The 23,402-nt window shown below is 36.0% G+C and overlaps 1 protein-coding gene across 5 annotated transcripts in view; it reads right to left on the minus strand.

The window, feature by feature from the left end:
* Nucleotides 1-23,402, minus strand: part of Pka-C1 (Protein kinase, cAMP-dependent, catalytic subunit 1) — a 110,267-nt gene that overhangs the window by 7,686 nt on the left and 79,179 nt on the right. The window contains exon 2 of one of the 5 annotated variants that reach the window (XM_067766315.1): nucleotides 11,751-11,846. The exons of the other annotated variants lie outside the window; for them this stretch is intronic. The gene's annotated coding sequence lies outside the window, so the exon portion shown is untranslated. The remainder of the gene's footprint in view (nucleotides 1-11,750; nucleotides 11,847-23,402) is intronic. 5 annotated transcript variants of the gene reach the window in all.

Genomic DNA, 23,402 nt, shown 5'->3' on the forward strand with positions numbered 1-23,402 from the left:
AAAGTCACAAAGAGAACCTTAAAATATATGTGAAATGCTGTATAAATTTGCAATAAAAGACTAGTCGCGCTCATTTTCATCTTAGGATAGACAAATGTTAGCGTAGAAAAATTATCAAGCACCAGATTGTTGAGGAAGTTATTGACTTAGGACAATATTCGACCAGGCATACAAGAAATGCCGGCAATCCAGGACTTGAAACTTATAAGGAAAAATTAATTGAATATTTACTGCAGTAGGCAAATTTAAAATTGATAACCAGGTTCTCAAGATCAACTAATTGCACAAACCCAAGAGGTTGTGCAAGTGGCAAATCCCGGTATAAAAATAAAAACATAAAAAATTCTTCATAAAAGTCATGACGATTCCCCTCTTGGTGGCCGCCGCAGAAATCGCATGACAAATAAGATCAAATAGTTTTTAGAGAGGTAATAATTTTAGGAAAAATATTTTTACTTTAGCCACAGGTAGAATAAGAAATAGTAATAGGAAAATATCTTTCATTCTAAATAGATTAGAAAATAGAAATAGGAAACATTTCTTTACATGATATAGGAAACATTTCTTTCTACTTTTAACCTACCTACAAAATAAGGAAATAGTAATCCATAAAAATAGGCTTACTCTAGTATAGAACATTTACTAGTAACACATATGATTTGAAAACCAAAACAATCATACTATAAGCATCCCAATTTACTCAACAACATACATACGTAAGAAATAAAATGTAAATAAACAAAACAAATAATAAATACTAACCCATGTTAGCATCAAGTGACTGTTGCTTCATAATAAATTTGTAAACATAAACAGATTTTAAGTGAGTCGACACATTTAAAATCCTAATATGTAAAAACAAATGTCAATAACACTTGATGCAAAACATTATTCATAATCGTAAGCACTCAACCATAAAAAAATAGCACAAAGAAAAATATACAAACAATAAAAAAAATGTCAGCAAAAAATTACTCATTATAGTAAATACACAAAAAAGAAATAGCAAAAGTCAGCTTATTATGAAAAAGCGAGAACGGGCACTGTATGTAAAGCAAATGAATAAAAACAAAAAAAGGTAACACATTTACTCATAATATCAAGTTACCACTATGACATACCTAATAATTACAATTAAATTCAAAAAAAAATCACTCACCTCACTTCAAACACGCTTAACATTACAAACATTCGTTCATTGACCCAGATAACTACCATGAGTTCATTCGTGTTTGCCAAGTCGCCTAATAACAATATGTAGGTCAAAATAATAATTTGCTGACAAAGCATTCCTCACTATTGAGTCACGCACCTCTAGTATGTAAATATTAATGTAAGTATGTATATATGTATAGGTTAAGAACTTTTGAATAAATAATAATGAATATCGTCAATAAAGACAATTAACAAATTGCTATCCAACGCTACTCATCAGCGTTGGTCAGCCAAATCATTTGTTGTTCAATTCATTTTTTCTTTACACCGCCCACCCCATCCCCCAACCACTTTTTTTCTCGTCCACAAAAAGGCCAGTTGGGCACCCGTAGGGGCAGATTGATCATTTTGTTTATCTTCTTATTAGGTTGTAAGTTTGTATGTACATACTGAGACATATGCATGTACGTGAGAAAAACTTAAACCACGCTCATAAGAAACCTTAACCGTACAACATTGAAACATATTTACATGTACATTGTAGCATTATGCCCTTCTATGCCAATGCATTTGTAGCATTATGCAAGTCAACACGCTGCGGCACCCAACACATTCCATTCCCACACTCTACCTGTACACGTGCCGCTGTATCAGAATAATTGCAGTCATATCATTTTGCAGCCCAATACCCTAATTTAAGCCAAATGATATTTCACCATACACACCTGTGGGAAACCAAGTTCATGATTAGTACCACGTACTAATGGTTACGCAATAAGAATCATACCAACAGGGCCAGACAGTAGCGTCAGCAAATTATGTTTCACACGATTGTGAAATACTTGCACATCAATAAGAATCATACCAACAGGGCCAGACAGTAGCGTCAGCAAATTATGTTTCACAGGATTGTGAAATACTTGCACATGCCCTCAGTGCATGTCAACCGTGAGAAGCTAAGGCCTAAGCCAGCGTACCAAATGCTGCGCACCCCAAGGCAGCAGAGCAACAAGTCTATAAAAGGAAGCAGCGCGCATCAAAGTGGCAGTTGCATCGTGGACTACTAACCCGCTTTTTCTATTTCAATAAATTACTGTACATCTAACTTTTCTGTGTCGTGTGATTGTCGTGCCTCCACTGTTGCTGCTTTTATACTGTGCGGTTTCCTCGTTGACATATTTCTAGGCGCTTCTCTTTCCAGAGTTTATTAGTTAGTTATCAGCTATAAAATTACTCAGCTGTAACTACAGATGCACGATTTTATAGCTTATCTCATGACCCATGCGCGTGTATATGTGATACTTGCACAATTATTGCTTACTTTCGGGAGTATCTCAGATATATGCATGTGGTTGTGCGTTGCTTCTCCGATCCGTGTACATACATATGTGTAGACATAATGATTGATTCGTTTATGTAGATACAAGTGACTGTCTGCTTTATTGTTGTTTTGACTTCATTTACTTAGCATCAAACTAGTGATGTATCACTTAGTGTCACTAATATTCGTCACACTGCCATCCACCTAAGTCTGATCGTCCCGATCAGACAAATCTCTCGATCTAAACGCTGCCAGCCTTTTCAAATGAACCACTTTCATTTTGGTTCGTGGTTTGCCAACGGTTTGTATGCGGTACACTACATCGCTGATCCGTTTTATAACTTTGTATGGGCCTTCCCAATTACACTGCAATTTCGGGGACAAACCTTTTTTCGTTGTGGGTTGTATAACAGTACCCAATCTCCTTCCTGAAAACATTCCGAATTGATTGCTTTATCGTATCTGGCTTTCATCTTGTCACTCATAACCTTTGATCGTTGCCTTACAAGATCGTGTATCTCTCTCATCTCTTCTTCCAAGACACCAGTGGATTTCTTGACATTTCTCTCCGCATCGGCATCTATCCCAATCTTCAAATCAGCTGGCAGTCGGTCATTGCCAAAAATTACCTTTGCTGGAGTTTGGCCCGTTGTCTCAAGCACTGCCGATCGGTAACCCATCAAGAATAATGATGTGTATCCCACTCCTTATGGTACTTGTCTACTACTTTCCTTAAATGCTCCTCCAAGGTTCTATTGAAACGTTCCACCATACCGTCGGACTGTGGATGCAATGCAGTTGTCCGTGTTTTTCGAATGCCCAACTTCTTACACATTTCTTGGAACACAGCTGATTCAAAATTCCTGCCTTGGTCAGAATGTAACTCCATTGGTACACCATACTTGCGACCCAATCGTTTGTAACCACTTCTGCTACTGTTTCCGCTTCTTCGTTTGGGATTGGGTAAAACTCTGGCCATTTACTGGAATAATCTATAACCACCAGCACGTATTTGTTTCCACGGTGGCTAGTAGGAAATGGACTTGCGACATCCATTGCGACCCTTTCAAATGGTGCACCTGAAATATACTGCTTCATCTGGCCATGACTTCGTGTTTTGGGCCCTTTCGCTCTGTTGCAAACCTCGCAGTTGGCAATCCACTCGGTGACCGACTGACGGCAACCAACCCAATAGAATCTCTGCTTAATTTTCTCGAGCGTCTTCGTGATTCCAAGATGACCTCCATTTGGACCATTATGCAGCTCGCTGAGCACGGCAGAAATCCTCTTTCTGGGAACAACTATCAGTTACCTCTTGCATTGGCCATCCTCACTCTCCCATACTCGATGCAAGCAACCGGATATCAATTCTAAACTGTTCCACTGTGCCCAATATTACTTCGCAATGGGACTCTCTGCTGACATCTCCTCTCTGTTTGGTCTTTCGTTTCGTTTGGGCCGCTGACACTTTCTTAGTTGTTCCTTGTCCCATTCATTCGTACACGAGATAGTCATTCGCCGGCCATCTATAATGTTTTCTTAAGCCTCGGCCTTTGAACAGTGCTTGCACTCCAAATTACATGGTCTTCGTGACATTGCATCAACATTTCCATGGGTACTACCTTTTCGATGCTCAATGGAAGTCATAGCTTTGTAGTAGCTCGATCCACCGTGCCAATTGTCCTTCCGGATTACGGAACTGACGCGGAATCGCTGGCCGTAGAGGTATTTGTGAAAATGTTTAATGCACTCTACCAATGCCAACAGCTCTCTCCGTGTAACGCAATAGTTCCTCTCTGGTTTTCCAATCGAACGGCTGTAATATGCAACTACCTTCTCCTGTCCATCGACCAGTTGTGATAAAACGCCTCATATAGCATATCCACTCGCATCTGTATCTAGAATAAATGTTGCTCCTGGAACCGGATATGCCAACATTGGGGCAGTGCACAAAAGCTCCTTCAATGTTTGGAAAGCCACTTCTTGCTCCTTGTTCCATTCAAAAGCTTTATTTTTTCTTGTAAGCTCATGGAGGCTATGGGCTACGCTGGAAAAGTTTGGTACAAATCGGCGGTGCACAGCCCAAGCAAACTTCTTAATTCATGCAAGTTCTGTAGTTCTTGGCAGATCCTTTACTGCCTCTATATTTTCATTCGCTGTACAGATGCCTTGTCGTTACCTTGTGACCCAAATTATTTACTTCCTTTTTAAACAGCGAACTTTTGGGACTTAGTTTCAGACCAGCGCCAGCTATTCTCTGGAAAACTTCCAAGTTCTTAAGATGTGCATCAAAGTTCTTGCCCAATACGATGATGTCGTCCAGGTACACCAAGCATGTTTTCCAATGTAGTCCTTTCAGTACCTGGTCCATGAGTCTCTCAAAAGTAGCTGGTGCATTACAAGTCGAAAAAGCATCACTGTAAATAGCCAAAGACCATCACCGACATTGAAGGCTGTTTTCTATTTATCTTCCTCCTTCACCTCAACTTGCCAGTAGCCGCTTTTCAAGTCCAGTGTGAAAAACCATTTCGCACCAGATAGCGAGTCCAGAGTATCGTAAATTCTTGGCAATGGGTAGCTATCATTTTTCGTGACGTCGTTCAACTTGCGCTAGTCCACGCAAAACCTTATTTTCCCATCCTTCTTTTTCACAAGTACCACCGGTGAGCTCCATGGATTAGCTGATGGTTCGATGACGCCGCTGTCGCTCATTTCTTGTACGATTTGACTCACAACTTCCCGCTTCGCCAGTGGAACACTACGAGGAGCTTGACGTATCGGCCTCGCGTCTCCATTGTCAGTTTGATGTTTCACAACATTGGTGCGGCCTGGTTTGGAACCATCCTGGTCAAATATGTTTGCGTACTTTATGAGCAGTTGCTTTGCTTTACTCTGATAATCTTGATCTAGCCCCTCCGTCCATGCCTTGATGTAATTTGAAAGATCAGTCTTGCTAGTTGAAACGTGTTTCTGGAGCTGTTCACAGTTAATAACTATTTCAGCCGCTTGGCATCTTCCCAATATAGCTCCTTTTGTCATATCCCGGGTTTTTCCTACAAGTATGTTCGGAGTTGATTTGTTTGCTGTCTCGACAACCCACAATTTCTTTGTCCCAAAATCTCCATCAACCTTTGCCCAGATGACTGCTTCGGATTTTGGTGGTATTTGCTGACTCTCTTCCACCAGTACTCGTTTACTGCTGTAGCCTCTCTCGTAGCCGAAATAAAGGGGCACATCCATGTTCCTATATCGCATCGTCTTGCTTTGCATATCGATCTTGATGCCTTGGTCGATTAAGAAGTCCCCTCCCAATATGACTTCATCAATAATCTCCGCTACAACGAATTTGTGTAGAACCATGAGCTTCCCAATTAAGACTTCACAGATCACTTCTCCCAGGACTTGGTTATACTCGCCAGTGACCGTACGCAACCTTACTCCAGATAATGGCTTTACTCTCCTGTAGACCAAATCAGATCGAATCAAGGAATGAGATGCGCCCGTATCTACAGTCTGTACACGTTCTTTGCCATCCACATTCCCTCTGACGGTAAGACTGCTTGCTTTCCTTCCAATTTCGACACAGATATCACAGGACATTCAATAGCGGGGGCAAGTTTTCGATCTTTACATCTGACTCGCTCTTGCTTATCTCCTCCAGCTTTGCGTTTACGGCCACCCAAGTTGGAACTACCAGGACCGGTGCTGCAATGACGTGCAATGTCACTTGGGACCGCACTTGAAACACTTCATAACTCCGGCATTTTTATGGCCTTTCCACTTCCACGCGATGAGCTTTGTATGCGGGCTTACTCAAAAATGACGCTGTTTCCTGAGTCAGTGCATGGGATACCGTTTCAGCAAATGTTGGCTTTGGGTTCGCATATGTAGCTCGTTTCGTTTCGAAATCCCGTATTCCATTTATAAAGTTCTGAACTTTAACCCTCTCGGTGTATTCCACGGGTGCGTCTGCATTTGCGAGTTTAGCCAATTTTCCAACATCCGAAGCAAACTCTTGCAAAGTCTCATTAGCTTTTTGGTAACGGTTTTGCAATTCTATTTGATATATCTGTTTCCTGTGTTCGCTTCCGTACCTTCGTTCTACAGCAGCCATCAATGCGACATAACTGTTCCGTTCGTACTCTGGAATAGTCTGTAAGATTTCTGCAGTTGGTCCTTTCAATGCTACGAAGAGTGCAGCAACTTTATCTTCCGCATTCCAGTTGTTCACTACAGCGGTCTTCTCAAACTGTAGCTTAAAGACCTGGAAAGGAACAGAACCGTCAAAGGATGGTTTTTTACCTTTGGATTACTCGCTGAAACTGCTGGGCGATTTTGTTGTAACTGCTCCATAAGATCTTTCAACGCTTCTATTTCGGCATCATCAATATTTTCCTCGAGTTGTCAAATTTTTGCATCCTGCTTTTCCAGTTTCGCAAAGAGCTGCGATGATACCTGTTCCGAAATTTGTGTCGACATTTCAGATATACGTGCCTCTTGCGCTTCCAGTTGAGATGACATATATGTCTTCTGTTCTTCCAATTGAGATGACATTTCTGAAATGCGTGCCTCCTGCGACTCCAGCTGAGATGTCATTGTCGATGTTTGTGCAGATATTGTGCTCGTCACTGTCTGCGGTGTTTCTTTTTTTTCTTCCATTTTTGTTGTTGTCTTGTCGCTATCAGAATGAAAGACATACTTGTCAGCATTGATTTCTTCAAATACCATAGCTACCCTTAGTCGTCTTTGTAGCTGGGATTTATTGGCAATAGTAGCCAATCCTCGGGGTTCCAACTCCTCCTTCAGTTGCTGGATCGTCAATTCACCCAACTTTTCCATGTCCAAGTTGTATTCCCAATCTTCGGAATTTATTCAACAATTCCTCTTTTGACACCAATTGTAACGAATTTACTGCAATTCCGCTTATTTGCAACCTTCTGCTAACGTTCGAATCACTAAACTGTTGAATAAATAACTCCAATATTCGATAATGCAAAATGGTCTTTATTAGACTCTCAAAATAACACTTCTATTGCTCGACAGATAGCGTACTTAAATCAAACTGATTGTCGTGCCCCCACTGTTGCTAATTTTATACTGTGCGGTTTCCTCGTTGACATATTTCTAGGCGCTTTTATTTCCAGAGCTTACTAGTTAGTTATCAGCTATAATATTACTCAGCTGTACCTACAGATGCACGATTTTATAGCTTCTCTCATGGCCCATGCGCGTGTATATGTGAGTGATACTTGCACAATTTTTGCATACTTTCGGGAGTATCTCAGATATATGCATGTGGTTGTGCGTTGCTTCTCCGCTGCGTGTACGTACATATGTGTAGACATAATGAATGATTCGTTTATGTAGATACAAGTGACTGTCTGCTTTATTGTTGTTGTGACTTCATTTACTTAGCATCAGACTAGTGATGTATCACTTAGTGTCACTAATATTTGTCACAATATTTACATTATAACAAATATCTAAAATTAGGTCAAACTAATATGCTGACACAGAATTTATGTATCAAGAATGTAAATACTTTTAGCTTGTAAGTATTAGTGTAATTACGTATGTGTAAAATAGGAAATTCTGTATAAATAGTAAGGCATTTTCTTCAATAAAGACAATCAATTTTTAACGCTACTCATCAGCGTTCCTCTTTCATTTATTTCTATTGCGATCCTGCCAGTTCGATCCTTAAAAGTTGCTGATCAAGCAACGTTAAAAGATCATACTGGAAGAGATCCTGCCAAGTTTAAAGAAAAGTAAAATTTAATAGTCCTGCCAATAAGGCAAAAGTAACAATTTTTTTTATCCTGCAAAAATTGGTATTCACGCTCAAAAAAAAAAATTAAGCGAATATTCGTACTTGCGGGCAAAGCCAGACTTCGCAGCAAAAAGCCAGGACATTTGGACAACAAAAACAATGGTACTATGTTATTAAACAGCAGCAGAAGAGAGAAAACTTAAAACAAAATAACAGCAACAGCATCTCAACAATAAACGTGAATGGCGAACAAATAAAGTGGAATATAACATCGCTATACTACTTAGCAAACAAAGAAATGTCTAGCAGCACGGCGGATAACTATTGACCGGCAATAATCCTGACTGGCAGCAGGCTGGAGCAATTTTTTATAAGTATATTTAAGTTTAGAATCAATTGAGCGGCCTTATGGACGCTTTACCATGAAAAATTTAGGAATTTTTTTTTAAATTAGAACTAGCATTTAGTTGAAAAAAAGTATAAAGTAAAATATTATTAAAATTTAAAGAAAAATGTTTTGAAAAAAAAGATTTAATTAAATATTAAAGAATTTCTAAACGCTTGTTGTCGAGCTCCATTTGGGCAGGTTGATACTCACGCAATATCCCGATGGTGCTTACGTTGCCACACACTCTTTATAATAAATAAAACAAGTCTATTTGAGTTTAATGCTCAATCCGATGCACCAAAGTAGAAATTATTTATTTTAGGATGTAAAAACTGCTATTCTACAGCACAACTCTTAAAAAACGTTTATTCGACAGTAAGCGCTATCTATAATAAATGTACCGTTTGCAAATTTTCACTATGCCGTTATATGCATTCCATTCGGAATGACGGCATTGCCAGCCCACTATCGATGTTGCATTCTTTAGTGGTGCCATTACAAATTAATTAAAAATTTAAATTCAAAATGTCAGTTAGTTAAATCAGTAAATTGGAATGCTTAGTCCTCATACAACTCCTTAAATGTGGGAATAATAAAATTTTCAAATAATTTGTTAAAGTTAAAAAAAAAATTGTTTTTTAAGTTGCAACTATTTCCCTACTATGCAAGAGATCACAACTGAAAAAGATTTTCATAAAGTTTTTAAAAAGTGTGAAGACACAATTGGAGAATTTATAAAAATCTCCGAAGAAGTTTTAAAAAATCGTAAAGCAGCTAAGAAAGGTCCGAAACCGATTACGATAGAAGAGTATCGGCGACGGATTAAGCATAGTAAACAGGAAGAAATCCCAAAGATTCCTACCCCACTAAAGCGAAAAAGGAAGAGGGGAGGTAACAATTCCAAAAGAAAAAGGAAATAGCTGAAACTTGTAAGCTTTTAAATATTACCACCAATACTATAGATAGATTAAAATTAAAAGAAACAATTAAAGAATTAAGAAATAGGAAATAATTAAAGAAAAAATTATTGTAATTAAAAAAAAAATTTAATATTGCTAACGATTAAAGAAAATTTTAAAATAATTGAAGAAAATTTCTATTTGAGTAAGTTGGAATGCAGAGAGACTTCTCAAAATACCCCCTCCAACGGTGGGATGAGAATACTTAAAAAACTAGGGACTTAGGAAAAGAATTAAATTCATTAAAACCCTTCTGGAAAATTATAGGAATTACTAGGGAACCAACCACAGTATTAAATCCTACAACTAAGGAAGAGGAAATCTGTAGCACGGCATTCCCTAATAGGGATTAAAATGAATAAATAAAAATAATAAAAAACAAAATTTTATATTAGTAGCACAAAAAGAGCATAGAAATAATCTTAAAAAATATATTTTGTAAAATTAGTTAAAAGAAAAATAAACTATACCCAACTATTAGTAATTTGAAAAAAAAAAAAATAAATTATAAAATTTTCTTTTTCAAAATGTTAAAAAATATTAACTTAAACAAAAATATTTTCTATATATATTTTAAGAAAATAAAAAAGAAAATTTTAGAATAAAAAAATGTTGTATAACAATTTTTATAATGTTAATTAAACAAACGAAAGTTATAAGTAAAATGGAGTGTTTAAGATAGAGAATAAAATCAAAGAAATTTTATTAACATTTGAATTTACCCCTTATTCACTGAAACAGGAAAGTAATTACAGAAGTTTCAAAATGTCTTGGCGGACAAAAATAGCCCAAGGCATTATGATAGCCATAGCTGACTACGGGGTAGGAAAGGGAATCTCTGAAACATCAGAGAATAGGATAGTCGAGTATAAACCACCAATACGTTCAGATACGAAAAACGTTCCAAACGTCCCAGACGTTTGGTTTGCAGTCCTAATTTGTGCATTCATGCTATTGATCATCCCAATAGCTGTGATGCTCAAAAATTACATGAAGCACAAATATAGGCAATTGAAAAATGTGCAACAGCGCGTCTAAAAATTTTTTTCTTCCAAAATTTCCAAAGCCAAACCTGAGAAAGAGCAACAAATAATTAAAATAAACCCCAAATAATAAACTCCAAAATGTCGCAATCGGCAGTAAAGGCAGCTTCACTAACCCTGCCTAAAGTGAACAGCAAATCAAAAATTTGCATAATTTCTCTGAACGCTCCTGATATCTTTAAAGACAAAGATAGTCAGGAAACAATAACAAAAGGCACGGTAGGTCATATGGAAATACCATCCAAAATAATTATTCTTCCAAATTATATTTGAATAAAAATCCCTTGTCAGTGGAAGTATGCAAAATTCAAAAATAAAACAGAAAACCAGCCAATAATAATATTACCAACAGAAAATGAAGAAAAGTCACAAAGAAAACCTTAAAGTATATGTGAAGCGCTATATAAATTTGTAACAAGAAGATATGTCGCGCTCGTTTAACTCTTAGGATAGAAAAATGTTAGCATAGAAAAAATTTCAAGCAACCGGATTGTTGAGGAAGTTATTGACTTAGGACAATATTCGACCAGGCTGAAAAATGCCGGCAATTCAGGACTTGAAATTTATAGGGTAGCCAATAATAATATTACCAACAGAAAATGAAGAAAAGTCACAAAGAAAACCTTAAAGTATATGTGAAGCGCTATATAAATTTGTAACAAGAATACATGTCGCGCTCGTTTTCCTCTTAGGATAGAAAAATGTTAGCATAGAAAAAATTTCAAGCAACCGGATTGTTGAGGAAGTTATTGACTTAGGACAATATTCGACCAGGCTGAAAAATGCCGGCAATTCAGGACTTGAAATTTATAGGGAAAAACACAGTTGTCCTGAAGGATAAATTGGTGAAAATTATAGAATATTACTCGAGTAGGCAAATTTAAAATAATAAAAGTAGGTACCTAAGGTCAAATAATTGCACAAACCCAAGAGGTTGTGAATGTGAGAAATCCCGGTAAAAATTAAAATAATTCTTCATTAATATCATGACGATTCTGTCTTGGTGGCCGCCGCATGACATATGAGATCGAAGATATTAATGGAAAATAGGAAAAATATGAAAAGAAAATTCAAGGATAGTAAAATTTTTGCATCCACTGTACCTTCCGCTTACCCATTAATTGAACTACTACCAATACATAGCCACCTTGCTCTTCCGTCAACAGCTACAACCCCTCAGTTGTGTATGCAATCAGTTACAGATTTCACACTTCGTATGATGAAATGAAAAAAAAAAATCAAGAAAACAAAAGAAAAAATAAATCATTTATCTCTATTAGTTGTTAGAAATAAATATAAATATTTAGTTGCCTGGGTCTCATTTAAGAAAACCTCACTATTAAAGAGGTCATAATTTTATATAATAGGAAAAATATTTTTACTCTAACCTCCGGTAGAATAGAAAATATTAATAGGAAAAATATTTTTACTTTAACCCGCGGTAGAATATAGTCCATAAGAATAGGCTTAAACCGATATAACACATCTGCTAGTAACTCAAACAATTTAACAAAAAAAAAAAAAGTTTCAACATAAGCATTCCACTTTACTCGTCAAAAAAAAAGAGAACAAAACAAATGCCAATACAATATGTTCAAAACAAAAACCAGCATAATAGATACATAAGTAGAGGAAATATCAACAAATAAAAGCAAAGAACACATAAACATACGAATTCATTTTGGCATCAAGTTACCAATACTTCAAAAATGTTAAAGAGTAATTTGTAAACACAAGCGGATATTAAGTAGGTCGACACACTTAAAAGTCGATTGTGTCAAACGAATTTCAATAGGTAACACGTGATACGAAACATTACTCATAATAATAAATATACAAACATGCCAAAGAAAAAAGAAATAGCATGATAAAAAAAAAGAAATAACAAAAGTCAGCATATTAAAAACAAATGTGAAACAAATGTAAACAGATATAAACAAACCAATTACTGTCAATATCAAGTTGCCACTATGCAATAAATTATAATAGAATACAAAAGCAATTACAATTTTTTTAAACTCAAGCAAAAGTCAAGTGGGTCATTAAATCTCTGGAATAGTCATATACAATTGTCTCCAATTATATATGACTCTTCTTAAGGTGGATGCTGTAGCATTACGCATTATGCCCTTCTATGCCAATGCATTTGTAGCATTATGCTCTTCTATGCCAATGCATTTTTTATGCACATATAAATATCGACCTCACACATTCAATGCATTCATATTACAATATCGACCCACATAAATTATGTTAACCCCAACACAACGGGATTTCAACATCACATACAAATGCCGACAGCAAGGCCCATATCCGGTTACGTTTAACTGGCACATTGACCAATTCGTTAATACCTTGACTGAACGTCAATAACAGTTTGTCAATGTCCCTGCCAAAATATTTACATAATAACAAATATCTAAAATTAGGTCCAACTAATATGCTGACACAGGATATATGTATCAGGAATGTAGATACCTTTAGCTTGTAAGTATTAGTGTAATTACGTATGTGTAAAATAGGAAATTCTGTATAAATAGTAAGGCATTTCCTTCAACAAAGACAATCAATTTTTAACGCTACTCATCAGCGTTCCTCTTTCATTTATTTCTAGTTTACAATGCAAGTAAATAAAACCACATGCTGTATTTCATTTAGTTAAATTCGTTATCAGATTTTCCGTAAGTATAAAGCATAGAAACCCGATCACTTCCCATTTAGTTGAGCTTACAACTATTCTAAAACTAGCTACCCGTTCAGCTGAACTTTAGCCTGCGCTTCAAAAATCTTTTTTAAATATGAAGATTTAACATTTTATTTGTTTATTAGGTTGTAAGTTTCTGTGTACATACTGACACATCTAAGTACATGAGAATTTCATAATTAACTAAAGGGCATCTTTATAATGAACTTGTGATTTCTTTAACACAAAGTGTTGATGTTTTTTGCTTTGTATTTCAATAAAACGTGTTCTCACACTGTGATTACAACCATTTGACAGCATATAAATTATAAAAAATTTTTTAAATATGAAGACCGAACATTTTGTTTATCATGTATGTATTCCATCCCATTTTGACCAATTTTGAACCCGACCCATTTAGAATTGGCTGAAAGTTTTTCTAGCTTACGAAAGACGTTTTTCAGAATTCTTTAAAATTTTTTCATCCAACTCAAAAAAAGTTATGAATTAAAAAAAAACACCGTTTTTGTTTTCAAAATGTTATATCTTTTTCAAAAATTGACCGTTTGGGATTTTTTTAAAATTGTTTTTAAATGTACTTTTCGGAAAAAATACAAAAAAATTTTCAAAGTTTTTTTTAATTTTTAAGTTTTTCGAGATTTTTAGAATTTTGCCATTTTTTTTCTCATAAAAAACTTCAATCAATTCTACAATCATCCCCACTAATCCCGGAGTGGGCCGATTTTTTTATATTTTTTTTTTCTCGAAAATGACATTGCTCATTACGTTTGCTCTAAACTTGGTGTTGCACCCACTAGTAACATCAATGTGTATAAATTTAACTTTAAATATGAGAGAGACATCTCCTCATTTAAAATATCCCTTTCAGATGAATATTTCGATAAGGTACTTGATTCCTCTTTTTGGCCCAAGCATACTGTGGTTCACTTGTTCACGAGAAAGGCGAGGGCCGAACCTGTTTTATTACAGCCAAAAAACGGTATGACGAACACAGTAATAACAACACAAAGGTAATTGCTGATCTGTCCCGTCTTCTCATTAATTATCAAAATGTTCGTGGTTTACGATCAAAACTTGTTCCATTCTTCCTTAATTCTTTCAACTTTTCTGCACAAGTTGTAGCTTTTACGGAGACCTGGCTAAAGCCTGATAATTACAATTCTGAGGTTTTTTCAAATAAATATGCTGTTTATCGGCGTGACCGCATCTCTAGAGCGGGAGGTGTCCTTATTGCTGTTGAATCTAACCTATCGTCTGAGTTGATTTCGCTGGACAATATCTCTCATATCGAATTCATAGCAGTTAGGCTTTCATTCGGTAGCTATAGCGTAATTGTTTGCTGTTCGTATATACCACCTCGTTCGGATATGGATGTTTATGCTAGTCATAGCTCGGCCATCTGTGATTTGCATTCGCAGTTGGGAGATAACGATCGACTTGTTGTTGTTGGTGACTTTAACTTGCCAACAGTTAGTTGGGTTAATATAAGTGATTCAAACTTTTTAACTCCCACTGCTCAACATGAGTTTCTCAATTGCTTGTTAGACTCATCTCTTTTACAGATTAACAATGTTCCAAATAGTGGAAATAAAATGCTGGATTTAGTATTTGTGGATGGCTCGGTGGGTACTGCCCTTACGCAAATACCACCTTTATCCCTTCCAGAAGACCCTCTTCACCCTACGCTAGAGATATCACTTGATATCAGCCTACCCCGTAGGATTCAAGTACAGTCTCGTCCCCGATCTAGATGCTTCTACAAAGCGAATTTCATTATGCTCAATGATCTGTTGGCTTCCCATGATTGGTCGGATCTCTATGCTTTCACAGATGTCGATTCGGCTATCTCTATATTTTACAGTAGGCTTGATAGCTTCTTTGATACCTGCATTCCTACTCGCTATACCCTTTGTTCGAATAAGCCCCCTTGGTTTTCAAGGCAACTTATCAGACTTAATAACATCAAATCTAGGCTTTATAAGAGGTTCAAGAAATCTGGAGCATCTGCAGACCTCTCTAAATATCTAATAGCTCGTTCTAAATTTCACCGTCTTAATCAGCTTTGTTATAAAAATTACTTGAGTTGTTGTAAAGCCCAATTTTTTAGAAATCCAAAAAAGTTTTACAGTTTCGTAAATTCAAAGCGGAAAACTTCTGGGTATCCTTCCTCATTAACCTTTGGAGGTAAAAAGCTTGCACTGATGACAAAGTTGCTGAACTATTTTCTGAGTTCTTTAAGTCCACGTATTCATCCAGTGGTTTTCATTCTGGTCAATATCCCTATCGCTTAGATAGCTCGAATTACATTAGGAATCCTGCTATTGATGGTAATATTGTTCTTCAGAGTCTTCAATCTTTGAAGCCCACCTTTTCTCCGGGACCGGACGGTGTTCCTAGTTGCGTGCTTAGGTACTGCGCCGAAAACATGTATGAGCCTATTTTAAAATTATTTGAGCTATCTCTGGGATCTGCGTCATTCCCGGCACTTTGGAAACAGTCTTTTATTATACCCCTGCATAAAAAAGGTAGTAGGTCAAAAGTTGAAAACTACAGGGGTATTGCTAAACTTTCAGTCATTCCTAAAGTCTTTGAACAGATTGTCACCAATCAAATGCAATATCAGTGTTCTAGTCTTTTATCTCCATGTCAACACGGTTTTATTCGTCAAAGGTCTACCACTACAAATTTGCTTGTATTCACCTCTATAGTTATGGAAGGATTTTTAGCGAACAAGCAAACGGATGTCATCTACACGGACTTCAGCAAAGCATTTGATACCGTCAACCACGAGTTGCTTATTCATAAGCTTGATTTACTGGGCTTTCCGTTTCACCTATTAATGTGGCTGAAAAGCTATCTTTCTAACCGGACCCAAAAAGTCCTGTTCAAGTGCAATCTGTCGGAATCGTTCGGAGTTTCCTCCGGCGTACCCCAGGGAAGTCATCTAGGCCCTTTGCTCTTTGCCCTTTTCATTAATGACTTGCCACAGACAATATTATATTCCCATACTATAATGTATGCGGATGATGTAAAACTTTGCTACACTTACTGTCCTACCGATTTGAGTTCCTTGGATCTTCTTCAGGCCGACTTGGACTCGTTCCAATGTTGGTGCACAACAAATTTACTAGCTTTAAATTGCTCTAAATGTAAGCATATGACATTTCACCGAGTGAAGCCAGCATTGAAATCTTATGTAATAGATGGTACGCCTTTGGAGCGTATATCTATTGCAAATGATCTAGGTGTCCTTTTTGATCCGAAATTGAATTTTAACATGCATATTTCATCTATAGCCAACAAAGCGTTGGGTTTACTTGGATTTGTTAAAAGATGGGCTAAAGAGTTCGATGATCCGTACCTCACTAAGGTTCTTTACACATCGCTGGTTCGTCCAATACTCGAGTATTGCTCATGCGTTTGGTCCCCTGTTTCTCAAAAGCATATAAAGCGTCTTGAGTCAGTTCAAAAGCAATTTTTGATATTTGCATTGCGCGGCCTTAATTGGGACTCAAGTCTCCACCTTCCTCCATACAGAAGTAGACTTCTTCTTATTAACTTACCCACTCTGGAAAATCGGAGAATATTACTGGGGGTATTGTTCATCCATAAGCTCATTATTGGAGAAATTGATTCCGCGGACCTCCTCAGCCGCTTGTTTTTTGCGGTTCCCCCTAGAGTATCCAGACACTACGTTCCTTTCTATTTACCCCTTTGTCGACGAAACTTTGCTAAAAATAATCCTCTTCTTATCTGGTGCGCGCACTACAATGACTTGTATAGCTGCATCAGTCTTGAATGTACTTTTGCCACTATACGTAATGCAATACTTGCCTATCTAATTTAAGAGATACAAGCTAATTTAATTTGCCGGCATTTTATTACTTCGATAAAAAAAAACAGGAACTGTCTCGCTTAAGGATGGAGGAACATTTATCAACATGTATCATTAAGAAGGAACAAGACAGTACTGTGTTGATTGGAATCTGGTGCATTCCAACAACGTAAAAAACATGCTTTTTCATGAGTCACTGACCGGAATCGTATGCATTCCGGCAGTATAATCTTATGGGTCAGGCATCGAGCTGATTGGAATCCGGTGCATTCCAACAACACAGGTCATGTTACTTTTTTATGCCTTGTGATGGCGTATCCTCATTACACTACTCTTAGCACTGCCGGATTCCCATGACATGCTGATTGGAATCTTGTTGCATTCCAACAGGGAGATTGGAATCCACTGCATTCCGAAATCATGCTGAGCGGAATCTGATGCATTCCGCCAGTATAAGATTTCGGCATAAGATCTTATTTCTGCTCATATTTTTTATTATTATTATATTCTGAAATTAAATAGTAATGTTCATTAATATTTCTTTGTTTGTAATATAACATTGTTGAAAGCTCGATATATCTTAAATTTTATCTTTTGAGTTGTATATTTATATATCTTTTATATTATGCAGTCGACCATAGTTTGTCGTCGACTTTAAATAATAAATAAATAAATAAATATACTGTATACTGACACATTTGCATGTACGTGAGAATTTCAGGAAACGGTAAATAAATATGAAGGCTGAACATTTTGTTTATCTTCTTATTAGATTGTAATTTTGTATGCTTATACTCAGGCGCATACGTTCTTCCGGTTTGTGTTCTGGCTGATCTATAAGAAAAAGCTTGGAGCTTTTTGTTTTGTATTCTGACTGCAATAAAAAAAGAGCTTAGACGTTCATCAATACAGGAGAGTATCGAGCTCAAATTTTAAAAGGGGCCCCAAATTTTTAAACGACCTCTCATATTTCTAAAGTGTATAAGTGTGGGGAAATGGTTAAAAATTCTTTTTTATATCCAACTATGCTTCACCTGACTTTGCTTAACATATAAAAAGCCTACCATTAAAAAGATATTTCATATTTAATTTTCTGAAATAATTTGAACATATTTTACCCGAAGAACAGAAGAAAAGACTTCGAAACTCAATCAAAAATCTAGTATAGAGATAAGTTAAGTAAAATAAAGAATCATTTCGGCGAACATTATGAAAACTGTGTTTGGTCGAATTCTAATAGCACAGATGGTCCAGACACTTGTAATTGCTCACACCTAGGGCATTTGGATGAGGAGGCCTACAAAATTATGGACACTTATACAAAAATTTATAATCAAATTCGTTGTAAATATTGTGAATAAATTCTACCTGTAAACACTTACTTCTTTCAAATAAACCTTTTTAAATAAATAAATACAATTTTTATTTTAAATATTTTATTTTTTTTTTTCTCCATATTTTGGTGTGGTTAGCAATGTGTAATCTACTTGTGACATGTCATATTATTATAGGCAGCAAGGCGTAATCTAGTTGTGCAGTTTCATAAAATTACCACTCTTTTTTTAAATAATCTTTCTGACAACATTTGTAAAGGGATTACATTCATACCTTTGTTGAAATTTCAAATACGTCATATAATAGAGCATACCGATTTCGATCAAATTTAATATTAAGATCATCATATGGATATGTAGTGGAGTTGAACTTTAACATCCAATAAGTCACAATGTGTAAATTTATTTTCATTCAAATAATATAGCGAGGGCTTTTATTTCCACCAACCAGTTTGACATTCCATAAGATATTAGTGCTTTCCTGTAGAGACAGGTTATGGTAAACATCCCAATTTCTAACGAAATGTTTAGTGGTTGTTTGCTATTGTTCTCAATATAGTTACCCGATACGAGTCTGAAAGTTGAACATGTGGCACTTTCCATGTAATATTTAAAAGTTTTAATAAAAGCTTTTCTGATGGTATAGTTGACATCATAACAACATCATCTTCTTTGGCTCGTATTAAAATTAATTCATGTTTACAATTAACAATAATTTTATCAAAATCTTCAGCGAATCCAAGCAGGTTTTTCAACGGTACACAAAAATGAAAATGTCCAGTCTTTAGGTTAATCTTTTCAAATGGACACCAACCTGCATTTTTTAGATTCTTACTCTCAAATTCGTTAAGTGATACATAATTTTTCATTGCTGTTGCAATACCCAACTTTCTAGTGCGATCAATTTCTATTCCATTAATTTCATATAGAACCTCCTCGAATAAATACGCCATACAATTATTAAGCAGCTGCACAGTCTTTTAAACTTGCGAATTACTATTTGATATGAATCCCTCAATGTATAAAATACTCTCACTAGGTAGCACATATAGGTCTTGATTTTGTATAGGGATCCGAATTTCATCATTGTTTTGAAACGATTGCAGATATGGTATGCAGCTATGGTAATCCTTTTTTATTATACTACTAGAAGAACCGGCAGACGTGGTCCTGCCCTAAATTTCGCCTATCTGCATACATTTTAATAAGCTTTTTCCGTCCGTTTGCCCTCCCCCGCTCTTCACTTTTTCCTAATCCTTTTATTCACTCCTCCCTCCGTCTTTTTCGCTTTATCTATCTCCATCTTCGTCTCATTCTATCTCTTTCTCAATCTCCTCTCTTTTCTCTTCTCTCAATTTCGTCTCATTCTTCTGCATCCCTTATTGCCTGTCCCAGAGGGTGGTATGTATTTTATTCCAGTCCCACTCCGAGTCTCAGTCCCCGTCCTAGTCCTAATCCCAGTCCCAGTCCGTCTCTGGATAATATATTACTCTGTACTAAAGCACTCATCAACAGCTTTCATTTGATATCCATATTGTATAAAGACTGTCTAGGCATTCACTGGCCCTATGTCTCAAGTTAGATCAAACTACACACGGGGTGCAAAACAAATTCAAAATCGGTTCAGTAGTTTAGGAGTCCATCGCGGCCAAAAACGTTGTGACACGTGTTTTTTATATATTAAGATTATCAAATATGGGTTTGGGAAAACGTTTATTATATCACTCATTTTTTTAAATTAAATCCTAGACTTATTAGGAACTCCTTATTGGCGGGGGTTAAATCAATTTTATGTTGGACAGGAGATTTTACTTCTTTAGAGTATAGATTTTTTGTTTTTGTAGCCAATACTTTTGATGTTGATTGAAAATCTGTATGTAGTGGATTTTTATTAAAAATTATCATTTTTTAGATAGGTTTTAAATGCAGTCTTATTGATATGTTCTCTCCACGAAAATTAACCACGCTACTAGTTTGATCAACAACTCTAAGAACTAGAGTGCTTATTTGACGTGTATTAACCGGCAAATATATAACATTAGCAGGTATTTCTGAGATTGTATATCCTGGACTAACTCTAAGAGAAAACTGATGAATTGTATGCACAGATAGTTCATTTATATATGATCCGTTGATGATATTACATTCAACAGATATCGTGTTTATTTTACTGAAACCTAGTAATGGACCAACTGAATATTCTTTATCAAAATTTACTTCTTCCTTAAAGCTCGTAATTTCAGTTTGAAATTATACCATTGATTTAAAGGTTCATATATGTATGTATTTGTATTTTATTTTAAAATTTGTTCCTAGAACAACAATTTTGACAAATTATTTAACAGTGCTAGTCATGAACAGCATGAGCTATAAAAATTGAACATTTATAATAATAAATTAATCAAATAAATTAAATATAACAGATAATAGTTAAATATTTATGTATTTTTAGGTATAAATCTTAAAACTAAAGAAAAGTAATTAATAGATATTAAAAGACAGCAGTAGTGATGATAACCTTTGGCTGATTATAGATCGAATAGTATTTAACAAATAAAGAAAGAAGACACAGAGAAAGCAAAAGGGACTTAGAAATGAACATTTTATCAACAACAATTTGAGATCCAGTTTAAGTCGTTAAAAAAATATGTTAGCTCTTTTTTGAAGTGCAGAGAATTACTTAAGAGTCGGAGACTTGTAGGTCGGGAGTTCCAAAGACGTATTACAGTAACAAAGAATTGGCGTTCAGAGGTTAGCGTGCGGTATCTAATGTGCGTAAGAAGAAGCACCGACGATCTTGATGATTGTAGAAAAATAAGCTTACGATATAGATAGTCAGGTTCCTTCGTGTGTATCAATTTATAGAGGAAGGACAGTTTTGACTTTTAAAAGATTTTCGAAAGAAATGTTTAGCAACCTTTCAGCATGTTGTGATACGTGATCAAGTCTTTTCAATCCATAAACATATCTAGCAATGTTGTTGTAAACAACATTTAGTTTGTTCTTGCACACATAGTCACAGTTTGAGTAAATCTTACAACCATACAGTAGCGTAGGTATTAAGTACGCCTTAGCCAGAAGTGGTCTTATGTGCAGAGGCGTGAAATACTGTGTTAACCATAGTGTACGAAGCATTCCATACACTTTTCCAACCGTTCTTAAAATATAGTCTTTCCATGTCAATGTTTTGTTAAAAATTACACCTAAGTTTTTCGTCGTATCTACGTATTCTATAACGGAATTGTCAAACACTACATTCTCTAAATCATTAGTGGGAAAAGACCTTCTATGAATAACAATACATTTTGACTTATTCGGGTTTATACATAAGCCATTCATAGTAGCCCATGAAAACATTTGATTCAAATCGTGGTTTAAGTTATTTATGCACAAGCTAGTTTGGTCACGAGGACAACACGTAAACAACTGCACATCATCAGCGTAGATATGAACATTACAATGCTTAAGGACATCGGGTAAGTCATTGATATACAGAACAAATAACAGAGGACCCAGGATAGAGCCTTGAGGGACGCCTCTTAAGACATGTAGGAAGTCAGACTTTTTACCATCTACATATACTGCTTGAGTCCTATCGCCAAGATATGATCTTATAAGGGCAACTGCATGACCAGAGAAGTTAAATAAGTTTTCCAGCTTCCAGAGCAGAGTGTGGTTTACAGAATCAAAAGCTTTAGAGTGGTCAAGAAGTGTTAAGAAGGCAATGTAACTTTCATCCACTCCCTCACGAATTTCTTCTGTCACAGATAATAGTGCCTTTGTACAGCTTCGCTTTGACCTGAAACCGGACTGACTGTCTGACAGGAGCTTGTATTCATGTACATATGATACGATTTGCCCATGTAGAATACGTTCAACGACCTTAGAGAGGAAAGGGAGTATGGCTATTGATCCATACTCATTATTTTGTTTACGGATCGGTATAACTTTTGTAGCTTTCCAGTATATTGGGAAGACACCGGTCGTCAAAATTGAGTTGACCAAGTAAGTAATGTGGGGATGGATTTTGGGAAGAATGACTTTTAAAAACTTTGAAGATATACCATCAAACCCCATTGCGTTAGACCTCACAGAAAGTATGGCTTGGACAACATCACAATTATCGACACAAACAAACTCAAAAGGGCTAGTGTCAACATGAACACGTAACACGTACGGAGTAGACACATTTTCGGCTGAGTTTGGTAGTCTTAAAAAAGTATTATTTATTTCGTTGATGTCGACATCAGGGGGATGAGACAGGTCATTTTTGGGCTTTCCAATTCCTATTTGTTTGTTTTGTTCCACTTTTATTTTGTATTCAAAGCAGAACTAAACTTATACTTAAAATAATTTCATGGGCCAGCCTTATGGCATTGTTTGCAGTAAGCCGAGCTGTTTTAAAGCAGCTATGCGCTTCGACTGTTTTGTCCCTTTTCTACCGTAAGTAGGCTTGGTTACGAAGGTGGATTAGGTGTTTTAATGTAGCATTGAACCAAGGGCTATTATTGTATTTAGGTGTTTTTATTTTTAGTGGAACGTGATCATCGAATAGCTTATTTATGTTATCCTGCAGAAACTTTGTCTGGTCATCAACCGATGTTAACGTACGAATCAAGCTCCATTCAACCGACTCTACGGACTCAGTAAGAGAATAATAATCTATACTTCTGTAATCGCGATAAGTGAACGAACTTGGCCTACATGATGTTTGGAAGTTGTAGTTTAGGAATATTGCGTGTAGTGAATCATTCTATGAAGATCATTGAAAAAAAATAAATTTAATAGAGAAGAGTTAGTATTTGTGAAATGCGTTCGTATAGCACAGTTTGTGGGAAAAAGTCCCAGAGATTCCATGCTTTGTTTTAAACTGGCATCCACCAGTAGGTTACT

Source organism: Eurosta solidaginis, chromosome 2 (assembly GCF_040869045.1).
Source record: "Eurosta solidaginis isolate ZX-2024a chromosome 2, ASM4086904v1, whole genome shotgun sequence".
Taxonomy (NCBI): Eukaryota; Metazoa; Arthropoda; class Insecta; order Diptera; family Tephritidae; genus Eurosta; species Eurosta solidaginis.